General features: G+C 40.0%; 1 protein-coding gene across 1 annotated transcript in view; it reads right to left on the bottom strand.

Annotated features, from left to right (window-relative positions):
• Positions 1-7,353, bottom strand: part of sphkap (SPHK1 interactor, AKAP domain containing) — a 162,690-nt gene extending 155,337 nt beyond the window's left edge. The window contains exon 1 of the mRNA XM_034114430.1: positions 7,152-7,353. The gene's annotated coding sequence lies outside the window, so the exon portion shown is untranslated. The remainder of the gene's footprint in view (positions 1-7,151) is intronic.
• Positions 7,354-14,425: the final 7,072 nt, after the last annotated feature.

Here is a 14,425-nt window from a genome sequence, read left to right as displayed (position 1 = left end):
TATCGATTAGCAGAATCCGTATCCATACCCTCCGGCTGTACTGTAGGAAGTAAGGATTTTAGCATATTTGGTACCAAAGTCTTGTATATTGTGACGTCCCTAGTGCCAACACAATCAAAACATTTTGGGATAATGAGATTTAACAAAAGCATATTCCCTTAAAGCCTTTAAGAAACCATGTTTTCAATGAAAATGTGTGATCCCTCTTCCCATTGCTCATGAAAGCAAGGACACAGCAACAATGATGAGAACAGAGGAAGGAGAAGTCACTGGAGGTGGAAAAAGTTAATGGATGAAGTTCTTAAATCTTAACGTCACATCAATCATCCATCCTTATTCAACTCAGCTAAGGACACGGCAGTTAATTCTCCTCAAATGCAGTCTCTTACAGTACAATAGGAGCCTCTTTCTTGGCACAAGCCAAAAGACTAAATGAGTGTGTAGACAGCTAAAGTGGAAGAGAGCTGGAAAGAGATAAAGGAGAAGAGCAGAATATATTATGCAGAGAAGATAAACCGGGGAAGGATTTAAAAAAGACTCGAGCACAAAGAGAGAGCAACTATAGAGGACAGACTTGACAGATGTTGTGTTTTAAAAACAAAAATACGTTCCATTTGCAGTCACATTATTTACAATATTTTCTTACATAGTATAACCATAAGCTTCATTGCGTCTTGTCTTACAGTAATGTTCACAAAATGCACACACTGTGCCCGGAGAATGATAGGGTTATTAGCAGGCTGAAATAAATTAGCTTAATAATTTACCTCAGTCTGCGAGAGGAGTCTCCTGAGAGGTGATCTTATGCAAACTGCTTTGTTCAGTATTAAAAAAGGTCATGTGAAAGTCTGCCAGGAAGGACTGGGAAATATATCCATATATGAATTCAAGACATCTTATATTGTAATGATATCTTAATACCACATACATAATGTTTTTCCTGTTTTTGAAGGCTGCATTGCAGTAAAGTGATTTAATTTTCTAAATGTACCCGACTGTTCTATCCGTTTTATAATTGGCCATTACATCCACGTAACTTTTATTGATCAGAAATGTAATGGTGTAAATATTTGTGTGAAAGCTCCAACTGTCAACTATACAATATCATCCCGATATTGACAGAGGTATTTGATCATATGTGACCTGCTCCATCAAAATCAGTCGCATTGACCCGAAGACACATTTTGAGTTGTATACACTGTTGGAAAGAGGAGATTCCTAGCTTTCTAATGATATCAGGATTGTTTTTGTACTCCAAATATTAAGCAAAATATGTCACATTATATAATGACTGTCACCGAGTCATCATTTTGAGAAAAAGGCCTTCAAAGTTACCTCTTCTCTGGAATCCATCGATCTGATTGATTATTAGCAAATGATCAAAATACTACGGAGGGAATATATTTTCGTTTGGATTATTGGTCTGGGGGAAGCTCGCGAGTGTGTGTGTGTGTGTATATGTGTGTGTGTGTGTTTGTGTATTTTTGCGTTTGTGTGTATTGTGTTTGTTTCCCGGGGAAAACCCTCACGAGAAACACGGGCTGTTGTTATGCCTGCTGTGACGTCAAGTTACTCCGTTCTCCGCTTGTAATTATGCCGTCACAAGCTTCAAAGTTGTATTTATCATCTGAATTTGCCGAAACAAATTTAATATTCTGAAAGCCAAGACTTTGTTTAATTGAAATCAGATGAAAACAAACTGTAACGAATCCTGCCGTGTTATCTATGATTACTATACGCCTTACATTCATAATGTCAGCCGGAGGGAGGGGGAGCGGCGCTGCGGAACAGCAGAGTGGCGAGTGAGAGCTGTCATCTTCCCTTCACAAGCTTCAAACATGTATTTATTGTGTGATTTTGGAAATAAAGTTTCATATTCTGAAAGCCAAGACTTTGTTTGTTTAAAATCAAACAAAACACCCGAACAACTTTTTTTTTACACAAATCCACGTTTATTTTGAAATGAGCCGTTGCGACTTCCGACTGATTTCGATAGAGCGGGTCACATAAGAGATATTTGATTTTCTCCATATCCTCGTTTGCATGGTTTATACAGTGTAAACGGTACGTATAAAGTACTAATTACTTTTGACTTATTATATTTGCATATAAACTGAACAGACTTCCTAAAGTATAGATGTAAGAGTGATGATATATAGCTTGCCCTATCAATTGTTTTCAAGCTCAATTTGACGGATCATATGTTACCGCAACTTCTTCCATTTGTCTGGGACATTGAAATCTTCCTGGACACATTGACCAGCCCCAATTTTTTCTAACGTAAACACTGCTCTAGTCTAACCACAATAAGACGGAGGTAAAAAAGCCTTAGCTGAGCGTACTGTACAGGAGCTTTTGACCTTGGAGATAACCCTGAGTGAGTTCATGCATGTCTGGTTGAAACCTCCACAGTGCGGTGATGTGTCACACCCTTGAGGAAAGTGATATGGTAATGGGAGGGTTGTGGAGGTCATATTAGACGCGTACAGTAGATCCATCACGGAGGAAAACATACACGAGGAAGGCGTACCTATTCGAGTAAACCCTCCATCCCCTAAAAATAGACAGACAAAAAGCCTTTTCGCAGTGCTGTCCTGGACTCAATAAATTCTTGGTCGACTAATACTCACAGAAGATTAATCAATTAGTGAATTTATTTCTCCACAAAGAATCATGCAAAAGCAACACATTATTGTCTTAACCAGAGATGTGTGCTCTGCTCGAAAAGGGTCATATTGCATAGAAATAGCATTACAAATATTTATATATTTGACCGATTAGGGGATTCATCGACTTAAAAGCGTACATTTAACTATTAGGAATTGAGATATGTTATGTTCCTCAGTTCTTGGGGAATAGTGTTACAGATATGTGCTGCCTGATAGGAAAAGTTTGATTGCCCACAGATTATTTTTCTATTAAGTATTTTACTATCTCTTCTGGTAGGAGCTGTGGTTGATTTTCTTTAGTGAATGCATTGAGCGGAGGGGGTGTTTGTTTAGACTGCGACTTAGTAGCGTTTCCAACAACAATGCTCTCCTGAGAACAAAATCTCAAAGATTGCAGCACAGTTATGTTTTATGAACCAACACAGAAAAGGCATAAGGAAGATTAAAAAATGTTTTCCAACACACCATTTCTCAGTCAAAACGGAAGTAAGGGTATGATAAAGTGCAACAAAAAACCTGTGGAGAATCACTGCCTCCACCGTTATGCTCCATTATTCTATAACCACAGGGCTTGCAGGGAAGATGACTTACACACATTTCCATGCATGCTGACAACATCAATATTTTATGTATTCAACATTATGCACAAAGAATATATGTTTATAAAGTAACCGGAACACATAGACAATGAATCAGGCTTTGCTACAGTCCCGTGTCTGTTCTGGGTCAAGCTGTAAACAACAAGATTAGGGTAACCTTCCCCTCAAAAACAAGAACAATTCCAGCACTCTTTGGGATCAGCACTACCTTAGCAGTATGGACCATACATGTAATACTACTGATGTATTTTGACTATAACAGGGTATATGCAGAAATCCTGAAGTCAAACGTAAGACCTTTTAAGACCTTTTTTAAGACCCTTTCCATACATTTTAAGACCTCATCGCCACTTGGAGTTTTAACCGGTTACATTGGCGACACACTTTACCTCACATTTACTATATACAGTATTGATTGTCCTTCTTCCTTATCTTCCAACCATTTGGACGCAAACTTGCATTTCCCCATAACGATGTTGTTTAACAACCGGCGTAAACGGACCTTCGCGCGCTATCAAGCAGTGAGCGTGCGATGTCCTGTTCAGATGACGTCAAATCCAACGGGATGCCATAAATAAACTACAAGGCAAGGCAAGTTTATTTATATAGCACCTTTCAACACAAGGCAATTCAAAGTGCTTTACAAAAATGGAAGACATTAAGAAAATGGCATTTAAAATCAGTCATTAAAAATAAAAGATAATAAAATAAACATTAAAAGAAAAAATACATGGATAAAAGTTACAGTGCAGTTTAAGATATGAATAGTTCAATTAAAAGTCAATTACACAGAATCACACTACACACCTACGCAATGATTACATTCAGGCAGACTGTAGAATACAACCTCTTTGGACAATTTATATACTTATTGAAAACAAGCTACAAAATGTAATACCTTGGAAAATGCCGTTTAATACTTTTTAATAGCCTTAATTTTCGCTAAATTGATTTATCAACTTTTAATACTTTTTAAAGTATTATTAGTATTTTAAAGCGTCTTCTACCGCCTATACGTGGTCGAGTCGTGAAGGAAGCTGTTCCAGCAGAGGGCCCAAAACGTCCCTTTCCCCGGCCACATCAACTAGCTCTTACTGGGATATACCAAGGCGCTCCCAGGCCAGCATTGAGATATCATCCCTCCACCTGGTGCCATGTGCCCTCTGTCTCGTCCCAGCTGGACGTGCCTGAAACATCACCCTATGGAGATGGACAGGTAGATTTCTTACCAAGTGCCACCTCAACTTGCTCCTTTTTACCACCTATAAACTTCTCACTTTATTCCTATGGGAGATGCCAGCCATCCTCCGGAGAAAACCCATTTCGACCGCTGGTAATCGCGACCTCATACTTTCGGTCATGACCCAACTTTCATGACCAAAAGGTGAGAGTAGGAACGAAGATGGACCGGTAGATTTAGAGCTTTGCCTTCTGGCTCAGCTCCCTCTTTGACTGCAATACCGCTTTCACTGCTCTGATTCTCCATACAAACGTACAGACATATAACACTATGGATGTGTAAGCTGGTTGTGTACATGGTCTCACAGTGACTTTCAAAAGTCTTTCTATAGTAAGAAAAACACCCACTATGGCACACTTTCCTTCTCACACATACGCACAAAAACACATAAAAACACCCAAGGTCATTGTCCTTGAAGAAAATCCCCTTTGGAGAAAAAATATAAGTATTTTAGTTCAAGGACAAAGTGGTTTCTGTATTTTTCCATATCGTTAACAGCTGTGCCATTATTGGAGTTCGCTTTGTACAAAAGAATAACCTTGCTTCCACACGAGGAACACCTGTTTGTTGCTATAAATAAACACTGATCCATTCTTCTTTATTAATGTTTCTGTCTGTCTTTATAGGTTATGCATAATCAGGATAGAAGGTATTTCAAAGATACTTCAAGAAAACTTCAAGAGTTTCATCACCCACTGAATTGATGCTGCAGCACTGACCTGTTTACCAAAAGTAAAAATCTAGTGGATCTTTATACAAGGCGGGTACATCTAGGAAAACAAAGCAATACGTACAAGACCTTTTTGGACGGAAAAAGCTTATATCAAAAGGCCTTTAGGCATCCTAAACATCACACCTTTTTGTTTTTACCACAAGATATTATTAAAACAAACAGAGTCTATGCTACAGTAGCAGCTCTTTGAAACTGTCCTTAGGCACAATATTGCTTTGAGCTAAATCAAAGCACTATTTAATACGCCAGTAAACCCAAAGCAGAAGAAGAAGAAGTGACGTCAGCGGCTTCATTTGTGTAATCTTCCCTCAGGGAACTTATTCCGGTGTGAACACGATCGGCTCTTTAGTTCCATGGGGGTACTAAGTGCTGGGTACTAAGTGTTGGGAACTAAGTACGGCAAAGTACTTGGTGTGAAAAGAGCATTTTCTCATCACTCTAGCAAGCAAATACTACAGACTATAAATCAAACTTCTGCTGTCAAAAACAACAAGCAGAGTTTGTTTATCTCTGATCTGTTGCTTTACAATTGGTTTATGTATCTTATGAATATGAAGAATATGTGTTATTGTTTATCTTTTACTTACCAGTGCATATCAGCACACCAACTCACAGCCTGGGAGGAGATTTATTTTATGAATGCAGAGTACTAAGATTACATTTGGTTTCTATAGTTCTGACCCCGCAAGCAAACAGTGAGCTCAGCAGAGATTGGGGAGCAGCGGTAATCAACTTCCCTCCTCATAATCACATTAGATACAGAACACGATGCCAGCTATTATACGGCAGAATCTAAGTCTATATAAAAACAACTTAACAGGGCCATCGAGCTGATATGCAGCAGCAGGCTAAGGACCAACTTTAGCTATTAAGCATATTAAATTCCCCAAATAAAAAATCCATGACTTAGAGCAGACAATCTCTTCTTATGAAATGTTAAGACATGCAAATGACCATCAGCCAAGGTAGGATAGGTAACCCTAAAGGCCCTTCAATAGGATATTATCCTTATACGATCTTACTGTGATTTTTAAATGTAATATCGAAATAAAAATCAATAGCTTCCATGTAATGTGACTCAGTGACACCAAATCCACACCAGATATACTACACTGGACCATTTAGTTGCACCTCGTTTTACTGAATTGTATTTGCTTTTATATGAATTTTTTCTTTTAAATAAGCAGTTTTTAGTTTTTTTTTACTTGTACACCCTTGGATTTTTTCAATAACTTCCATATGATGTGTCCAAATCAATGCAGACATCTATGTACACTGGACAAGTAGGAAACACTTTTTATTGGAAAATGGATTTTAGTTTACCTTCAAATTGTATGAAAATTCAGCAGTTTTCCATTGAAAAGTGTCAATTTAAAAAAACCTTCAATGTCATGTGACCTAGTGAATCCGTATCAATGCAGCATTGTAGAACAACACCGAGTTGTCGCTTGAACATATCATGTATTGATGGTCCCTAAGTGAAACCCTGTGGTTAACAGAGAGGGCCTGTAGTGAATGTTTGTCAAATATCCAACTTCATTGATAAAATAATATTGCCCTTTAACATTAGGTCTACTAGAGACCTATTTAACAGCCTTAAACCAATATTATAAGACTTACATTCAACACCAAATGAGACAAGAACATCAAAGCATCATACTGCACATGCCAAACAACAAAGAAACATCATGCTAAAAGTGCAATAGCAAGAGCTTATCAACAACAAAGAGCAGGAATCAGCAGCCAACAGATGACAACTGACAGTCAGCAAGCAAAACAATTAGCAGCCTCATAGCTTGGGCTAATGTGTAGCCTGTGAGCTGTATTACTAGCATTGCTAAGCAGCACACTGATAGACTACAAATAAAACACTCACAATATGCAGAACAGCACAAGCAGCAGACACTTACCTTGCTGCAGCAGTCTCATGGGGGAATAAATCCTTTGAGGACAAAGTAACCGAAGTCCCAAAGCGCCAACAGAAAACTCCAAGCAATTATTTCTCCACAAAAACTCCTGCAGAGCTGCTTAATGTGCTGGAGCAGGTGAGCTAGCTCATGGGATGCAGGGAGACACAAAGGGGCGGGGCTTAGACCGTTCAAACAGGCCTCCTCATCAACAGGTGCTCAAAGTGCCAAAAGTAAAAGTACTCATTATGAAAAACAGCCAAGTACAGAATAATATTTAATAATTTCGAAATATAATGATTAATGCATGTTAATTAATTTTGCAGCTGCAAGGTGTAACTTGTTTTTTAATATAAATATTTAAGTAACTTTAACAAAGTCTGATATGAATAAGAATCAAAATCGGGTTTCTTGCCAAGTTAACACATGAGGAATTTGCTTTGGAGTAAACGGTGCATACTGCATACTGTACATACTGTAGACACAGAAAAAGGAATAGAACAATTATTAAAACAATTTAAAATACTATAATAAAATAAACTGATTATTTATACAAAATATAAATACAAGAAAAAAAGTCAAACGAAAGTACAGTAAAAATATGACAAATACTTTAATTTAAATGGGAGAGCTGTTCAGAGTTAAAAAAGAACAATCCACAATACATGATAAATGATTTGTTGATTATGTTTGTTTTAGATCTTAAAATTAACTTAAATGATCAAATATATGTATATAGTGAAGTGAGAATATTTGCCTCTTAAATGTTGTGAGGCAGTAGCAGGAAATACTCAAGCAGAACTTCCTCTAAAGTAGACTTCAGTGCAGAACTTGAATACTTAGCTATTGTCCACCACTGTTGCCATGTGATTAGTAATAATGCACTCTTTACCTCTCCGACCTGTAAACAGAAACTCAATCCTCTCAGGTACAGAGTCAGGGCTTAGACCTCTCCACCTTCTTAGAAGTTAAGCTAAAGCTCATGCAAATGTTGCCTTGGATAACCTCTTAAGTGTTCCTGCTCCTTCTCTCCACATGGCTACCAACATATTTCTCATGCATGTGGCTTTTTGGCAAAGGACTGGGTATATCTGGGGGCTGCACACTCACAAACGGTAATCACTTGTGAACGGTATCAACAGGAGAGAGAGGCGTTGGTGATGGAGGGGTGAGAGAGCACGCTCGTTAAGAGATGAGTAATTGGCCTTCAAGTGGATGTGGATTTCATTAACCCTTCAGGACTGTTTCCTCTCTTCTCTCTCCCTTTTCTCCTCCTGGGCCTCCACCTCTGCCTCCCTCTTTAACCAGGTGGACGACTGGCCTGTCAGAAGGCTAACTGCCCCAGTCAGCCGGAAAATGAATGGCTTTTCATGCGGTGCATTCGCTGCAGTCAGTAAGGCATTGAGGCTATTACAACATCCCCAACAGGCTGAATCCTGCAGGCAGTGGAAAGACCACAAATATATTTTTAGTGCGCATGGTCAAATATATGTGTGTAAGCCTAGGGCCAGTAAAAGGCAACATTAAAGGTCTCCTATTATACTGTTTTTCATCAATATATTATAGGTCTCAGATATATACAAAACATGTCTCTGAAGTGTTTGGCTGCAAACACCAAACAGATCATTGCAGCATTACCCATAATCCCCTCTGTTTCAGCCCTGTTTCAAAAGTGCTGATTCTCTGTCTGTTACTTTAGATGAAAATAAGGAGCCCCTCCCCACGCCCCTCTGAGAGATATTTGGTTACAAAGAACTCAATGGTGCTCTAGGAGGAGATTCAGGTGATAAGGTGGGGGGGGGGGGGGTTACCTTGGTTGCTGATTGGCTAATGGTTACACAAGCCAAACAATCGTTATGACAACACAAAGTGGCCACAATCTGATCAGCTCATTTTCAGACAGGTTTTTATAAAAATGGATCAGGACAAAAAGAGAGAGAATCTTTTTGTTCCTGAAACTTTCAGAGTCTCTTTACACAGAGGGGACACATGTTGATGTAGAAGAGACATGAAGAAGAGGGGACACATGTTGATGTAGAAGAGACATGAAAAAGTGGATTTTGCATAATAGCTGACCTTTGAATGGAGTTCAGTATGAAGAGATTTCCTCCCACTGCTTGCTTTTAAAGGTGGGGTAGGTAAGTTTGAGAAACCGGCTCGAGATCTCTAGAATTTGAAAATACACAACCGGAGAAAATCTGCCACTTCCTTACAGAGCTCCTCCTCCAACACACACGAACGCGCACATGACCAATGAGGGCACAAGATAAGTTTGTGCACAGATGGAAGGCTGACAGGCAGGTAGGCCATCCAGTTATTTTAGCCGGGCCGGCTAAAATGATTGGTCGTACTTTTTACAGTACTACTTCTTCCACAGATGACATTTTTTTATGGATTTTTTGTCAAAGCACTTAAGATATTCATTGCTATCCGGATGTTAAGAGCATTCTATGGAATATAACAAAAAGTGTATCTCGAGCCGGTTTCTCAAACTTACCTATACCCTACCTTTAAGACACTGAGACTGTTTAAATATGATAACTGATTCATACATATCTTTAACATGTCATAACCCACGTCACATCTTTAGTTCGAGGTCATCATCATTTAAACCTGTCACGTCAAAATGTTAGGTAACAACTGCCAAACAGAGAGATAAATCAGACTTGGAAATGTCCTACAGCGTGTATTAGATGTGACAGTGTTTGTGTGACAGTTTCACACATGAATTGCTTAGGTTACATCATCATTTTAACTATAAAAACAATGTCCTAACCCTGTTTTCTTGGCCAACTGTGTTTTTCTACGTAGATCAAGTGTATAACATCAACTAACTCATGGGAGGAACACTTCACAATTTCTAAAATGTCATGAATACTTTTATGCAAAGTAGCTCTTGGCTTTTTCCCCTCCTTATCACTAAGTCTGCCAATCTTTTCATTATAGCTGTGCATGATTTCTCCCATGTCTATCAGAGAGGATGAGTGAGTGACCCTTGACCTGGAGACATGAAGACTGCAGGTGAATCAAACTCATTGGAGTCTGACTTCATAGAGATGGTTAAGACTATCCTCAAGTGTTGGCATTTGCATCAAAGGTACAAAATGATGAAGACAGACAGAAAGAGAGAGGATGTGAGAGATTTCTGGAGCTTGTGTTTTCTTCTCTCAAGGCATGCCTCACATCAGCTCTTCACATTTCTCACCCTTATCACGGACCACACAGAGCATAAAATATAAGCCTGGCTTTGGTACCAAGTCAACACACAAAATGCACTGAGCGTATGAAATAGACAGAGGGATGTTTTCACAGTGCATGTGAGGGCAGTGACAGCCGGAGGACACGGGGCATAAAATACTTAAAGCACTTCATTTGCATTTCCAGATAAACATTAAAGTCAAATCATGAGTGTAGAGGTTGTAATATTTGTCTTGTTGTGGCATTAAACATCCATTTAAGAGGGTAGAATTATTCTTGAAATATTCTACTTTCATTTAATGTTGAATACTTCTGTTCAAATGTGTTAAATGTCTGGTTGTATGCCTTGACTCCAGTGACAGCAAACGTAGGGTTGATGTTGTTTCCTAATTGTCCATCAAACCTACATAAACGGGATGTGTCAGGAAGCTTGAGGGAATTTCTTCAAGTTTCATAGGAACGTCAGCTTGTACTTGAAGACTTATTATAATGTATTGGTCACAGTGTCCTAACAATACATGTCATAACTCAAGAATTTTCCCAGAGACGATTAAGAGGATAAACGGGTGAAGTGATGAAAAAGGACAGTTATAGAACCAGTAATTCTAGTCTCCTTATTTAAAAACAGTTTTCTATCTTTTGGCAAACTGAAAATGTCACCTGTATCTGAAAAAACTCAGTTAAGATAAAATGTCTATTTGATGTTTAGAGAGAAATCCTGGTTATACATATCAAATACTGTGTATATTATTATTCTAATGTTGCCTATGTATTGTATCCCAATTTACCAGCGATCCTAGATCAGTAAAACACCTTCAAAGAAGTCCTATTATGCTTTTGGGGGGTTCTCCTTTCCTGTACTGTGATATATAGGTTTTTGTTTATTTCTGGGACTTGATGACATCACTATGTAACACTCAGGTTTCTATTAGCTAGCGCACTAACACTTTGTACGTGATAGGCGGGACATCTCTAAGTGGTTGACCAATCACAACAGAGCTGACCAGCTAACCAATCAGAGCAGACTGGGCTCTGGTTTCAGACAGAGGGTGAAAAGAGGTGCTGCAGCACAGACAGTATGAGAAAAATAAAGAGCTTTTTGTACATTAAAGCATGGAGACATGACCCAGTACAGTCACTAAAAACTAACATGAACCTGAACATGAGCAGAATATGTCCTCTTTTTTTGCGCTTTTGATTGCATCATGATCTCAAAGACACATATTAAAGCTCCCATGTCATGCTTTTCCGGTTATTACCCGTCCCCTTGTGTGTTATGTAGGTTTTTCTGCATGTAAACGGTCTGCAGAGTCACAAACCCTCAAAGTACACCCTGTAGCGAGTAAAACTCTAACACAGAAAAGACGTGTCTATGCTGCCCCAGAAGGCCTCGTTGGGGATTTCTCTTTTTCCATTGTTTACTTCTTGGGTATAGTGACGTATTTCGGGTATAGTGACGTTACGTTACGTCCGCAGAGCCGTTACGTTTGGACCAATCCACGGACTTCCTCACACACACACACTCGGCGGGACATTGCGAGGCTCGCTGCTGCGAGGAGCGGGACACTGTGAGCTGGCTCACTGGTGTGGGGTCGGCGAGACAGCGAGACACCGCGGAACTCACCCTGGGCACACACACAAACTCCCAGCCAGGCTGCGGGTGTGTGTGTGTGTGTTTGGGGCTGGGTTTCGCTGTGTCTCGCAGACGGCCACTGGGCTCACAGGGAGGGGGGGGGGGGGGGGGGGGGGGGGGGGGGCAGGAGCTCCAACAAGTGGTTTAGGACAGAGAGTGAATACACATACTATACAGAGATGCTGTATGAGAAACCAATGTCAGTTTGGAAAATTGCACAATATACATTTATTTTAGTAGACCTCAACAATGGAAATATGATCAGTAGAAATGGCCATGACATGGGATCTTTAAGTGAAGTGTAAATGCACTTTTGTAGGGCTTTGGTAGCAACATGATGCTTTCTTAGGGATGAAAACTGAAAGGACACACGAACAAGCCCTAAAAAAACGATCATGATTGCATGAGACATCATCAAAAATACATTTGAAATTCAGCTGCTGCCATCAAAACCCATCATCTGTGTTTTGTATCATTGCCTCTTCAGCAGCTTTACCTCCGGATTCAGATGGTCTGCATGTGGGATTTAGATGGTATATTTTTTGCAGTCAGGGTGACCTTGAGTGTGTCAGTGTCGTGTGTTCTGGTTCGCAGAGACCTCGCTAAGAGTAATAGCTCACAGTGGGAGTAACACCAAAACCCTCATTGACTCCAGATGACTGATAATACAGATAGATGCACTCTATAGGATCCCACTCATACATTTATCATGCTGAGCTCCCACAACGATGCACGCTTCCATACTGGGAAACTGGTGCTGACTGGATTCTGTTGTTCGGGGGAGAAAAGCTGGAGCCAAAACGCCCCTCTTTGTGACCTTTTTTTCTTTCTTATTATAGCCTATTAAGAATGTTTTATTTATCATTCGAAGACCAGCAGGCATCTTTGTATGGAGGTCGGTTTCCTAGGGGGACATCTTCAATAAAATATATTCAAAATACACCCAGTGCTGTTTCATAAAGCACCAACAACCAAAACACAAGGGTCCACTTTCCATTTCAGTTATCATCAGACTTTTTCTGCAGGCATCTTAGGTAACTGTCTTAAATGTATAGTTACACTAGCTCAGCTTGAGCCAGATTGTGGAGGAAACTTCTGAAGCAATTGGAGTCAGGACTCAAAGAGAGACACGATGGAGAGCTGGAGCTTTGATGGCAAACACTGACGGTTTATTTGGAGCTTCGGCCGGAGAATTCACAAGACATGTCACGGGCTACGAGTTGACCACACGGATGAGATGCCACAATCAATTCTGAAGACCCCTCCTGTAGCTCCAGGTTTTAACTAGTTCAGAGTGTAATAATCAACATTCTTCAATAGATAGACTAAACAGCTGAGGGACACTGAATCACATTTGTTGTCGCTTATGGCTCGGGGTCATCTACACCCCGAGAAGGATGTGTTCCAGGTGTCCCCCAACAATAACTATCTCTGACCGAGAGTTGCCCGGTCATAAACTGGCAGCATCAACAACTTGCTAGGGCAGCCCCTCCTTATGGGAGATAATGGCTGCTCAAGGTTGGTCAGAGGGCGAAGGAGGACATGCAGGGAAAATTATTCCCCAACACAGACAAAGAATACATTTAACGCTTTTTTCTAAATAGCTGTGTAATCTGTCATGCCAACATAAAATGTTTTGTTAAAGAGGACATGTTATGCTTATTTTCAGGGTCATATTAGTATTTAGTGTCTCTCCTGTGACATGTCTCCATGCTTTAATGTTCAAAAAGCTCTTTATTTGTCTGAAACCAGAGCCCAGTCTGCTCTGATCGGTTAGCTGGTCGGCTCTGTTCTGATTGGTCAACGGCTTAGAGATGTGTCGGAAATGTCCCGCCCCTTAGCCTATCACGTACATTGTGTTGGAGCACTAGCCAATAGAAGCGCACATGTTCCATAGTGATGTCAATATGATTCAGGGGTAAACAAAGGAGTATGAGGCTTGTCAGGCAGTGTGGGAGAGAAACTCACTCTGGAGGGAACAGGGATTTTAGCCTTTGCAGACCATTTACATGCACAAAAACCTATACAACACACTACAGGAAAAGGAAAACCCCAAAGACCATAAAAGGGCGTCTAGGGAAATAAATAGGTCTCTTACATCATACGTAACTTTAGTATTGAAATCACTTTGACAGTGAAAGGTTGCTGACATTAACTAGGCTCTTGGTACTGCTGTTTGCGTACATACTGTATTGTATATACTGTATATAAATGTCTTGCTGTCATCCTGTGTTTACCTGAATACATTAGAGAGTTTCCCAGACACAGGCAGTCAAACGGATGCTCCTCTATCCCTAACAAACGCTTGTCGACCACCTGCTTTGACCTCTGAACTCCCCGGCCTTGTGGATTTCTCCCACGGGGCCCGTAATGAAACACAGAGGGGAGGGAAGGAAATGTCAGAGCACTGATGGGGAATTGTGATGTAACCACGGAGAAAGGTCAG

The sequence above is a fragment of the Trematomus bernacchii genome, unplaced genomic scaffold (assembly GCF_902827165.1).
Source record: "Trematomus bernacchii unplaced genomic scaffold, fTreBer1.1, whole genome shotgun sequence".
Classification (NCBI taxonomy): Eukaryota; Metazoa; Chordata; class Actinopteri; order Perciformes; family Nototheniidae; genus Trematomus; species Trematomus bernacchii.
The sequence above is the reverse complement of the archived record's forward strand: the minus strand, read 5'-3'. Positions and strand labels throughout refer to the sequence as shown.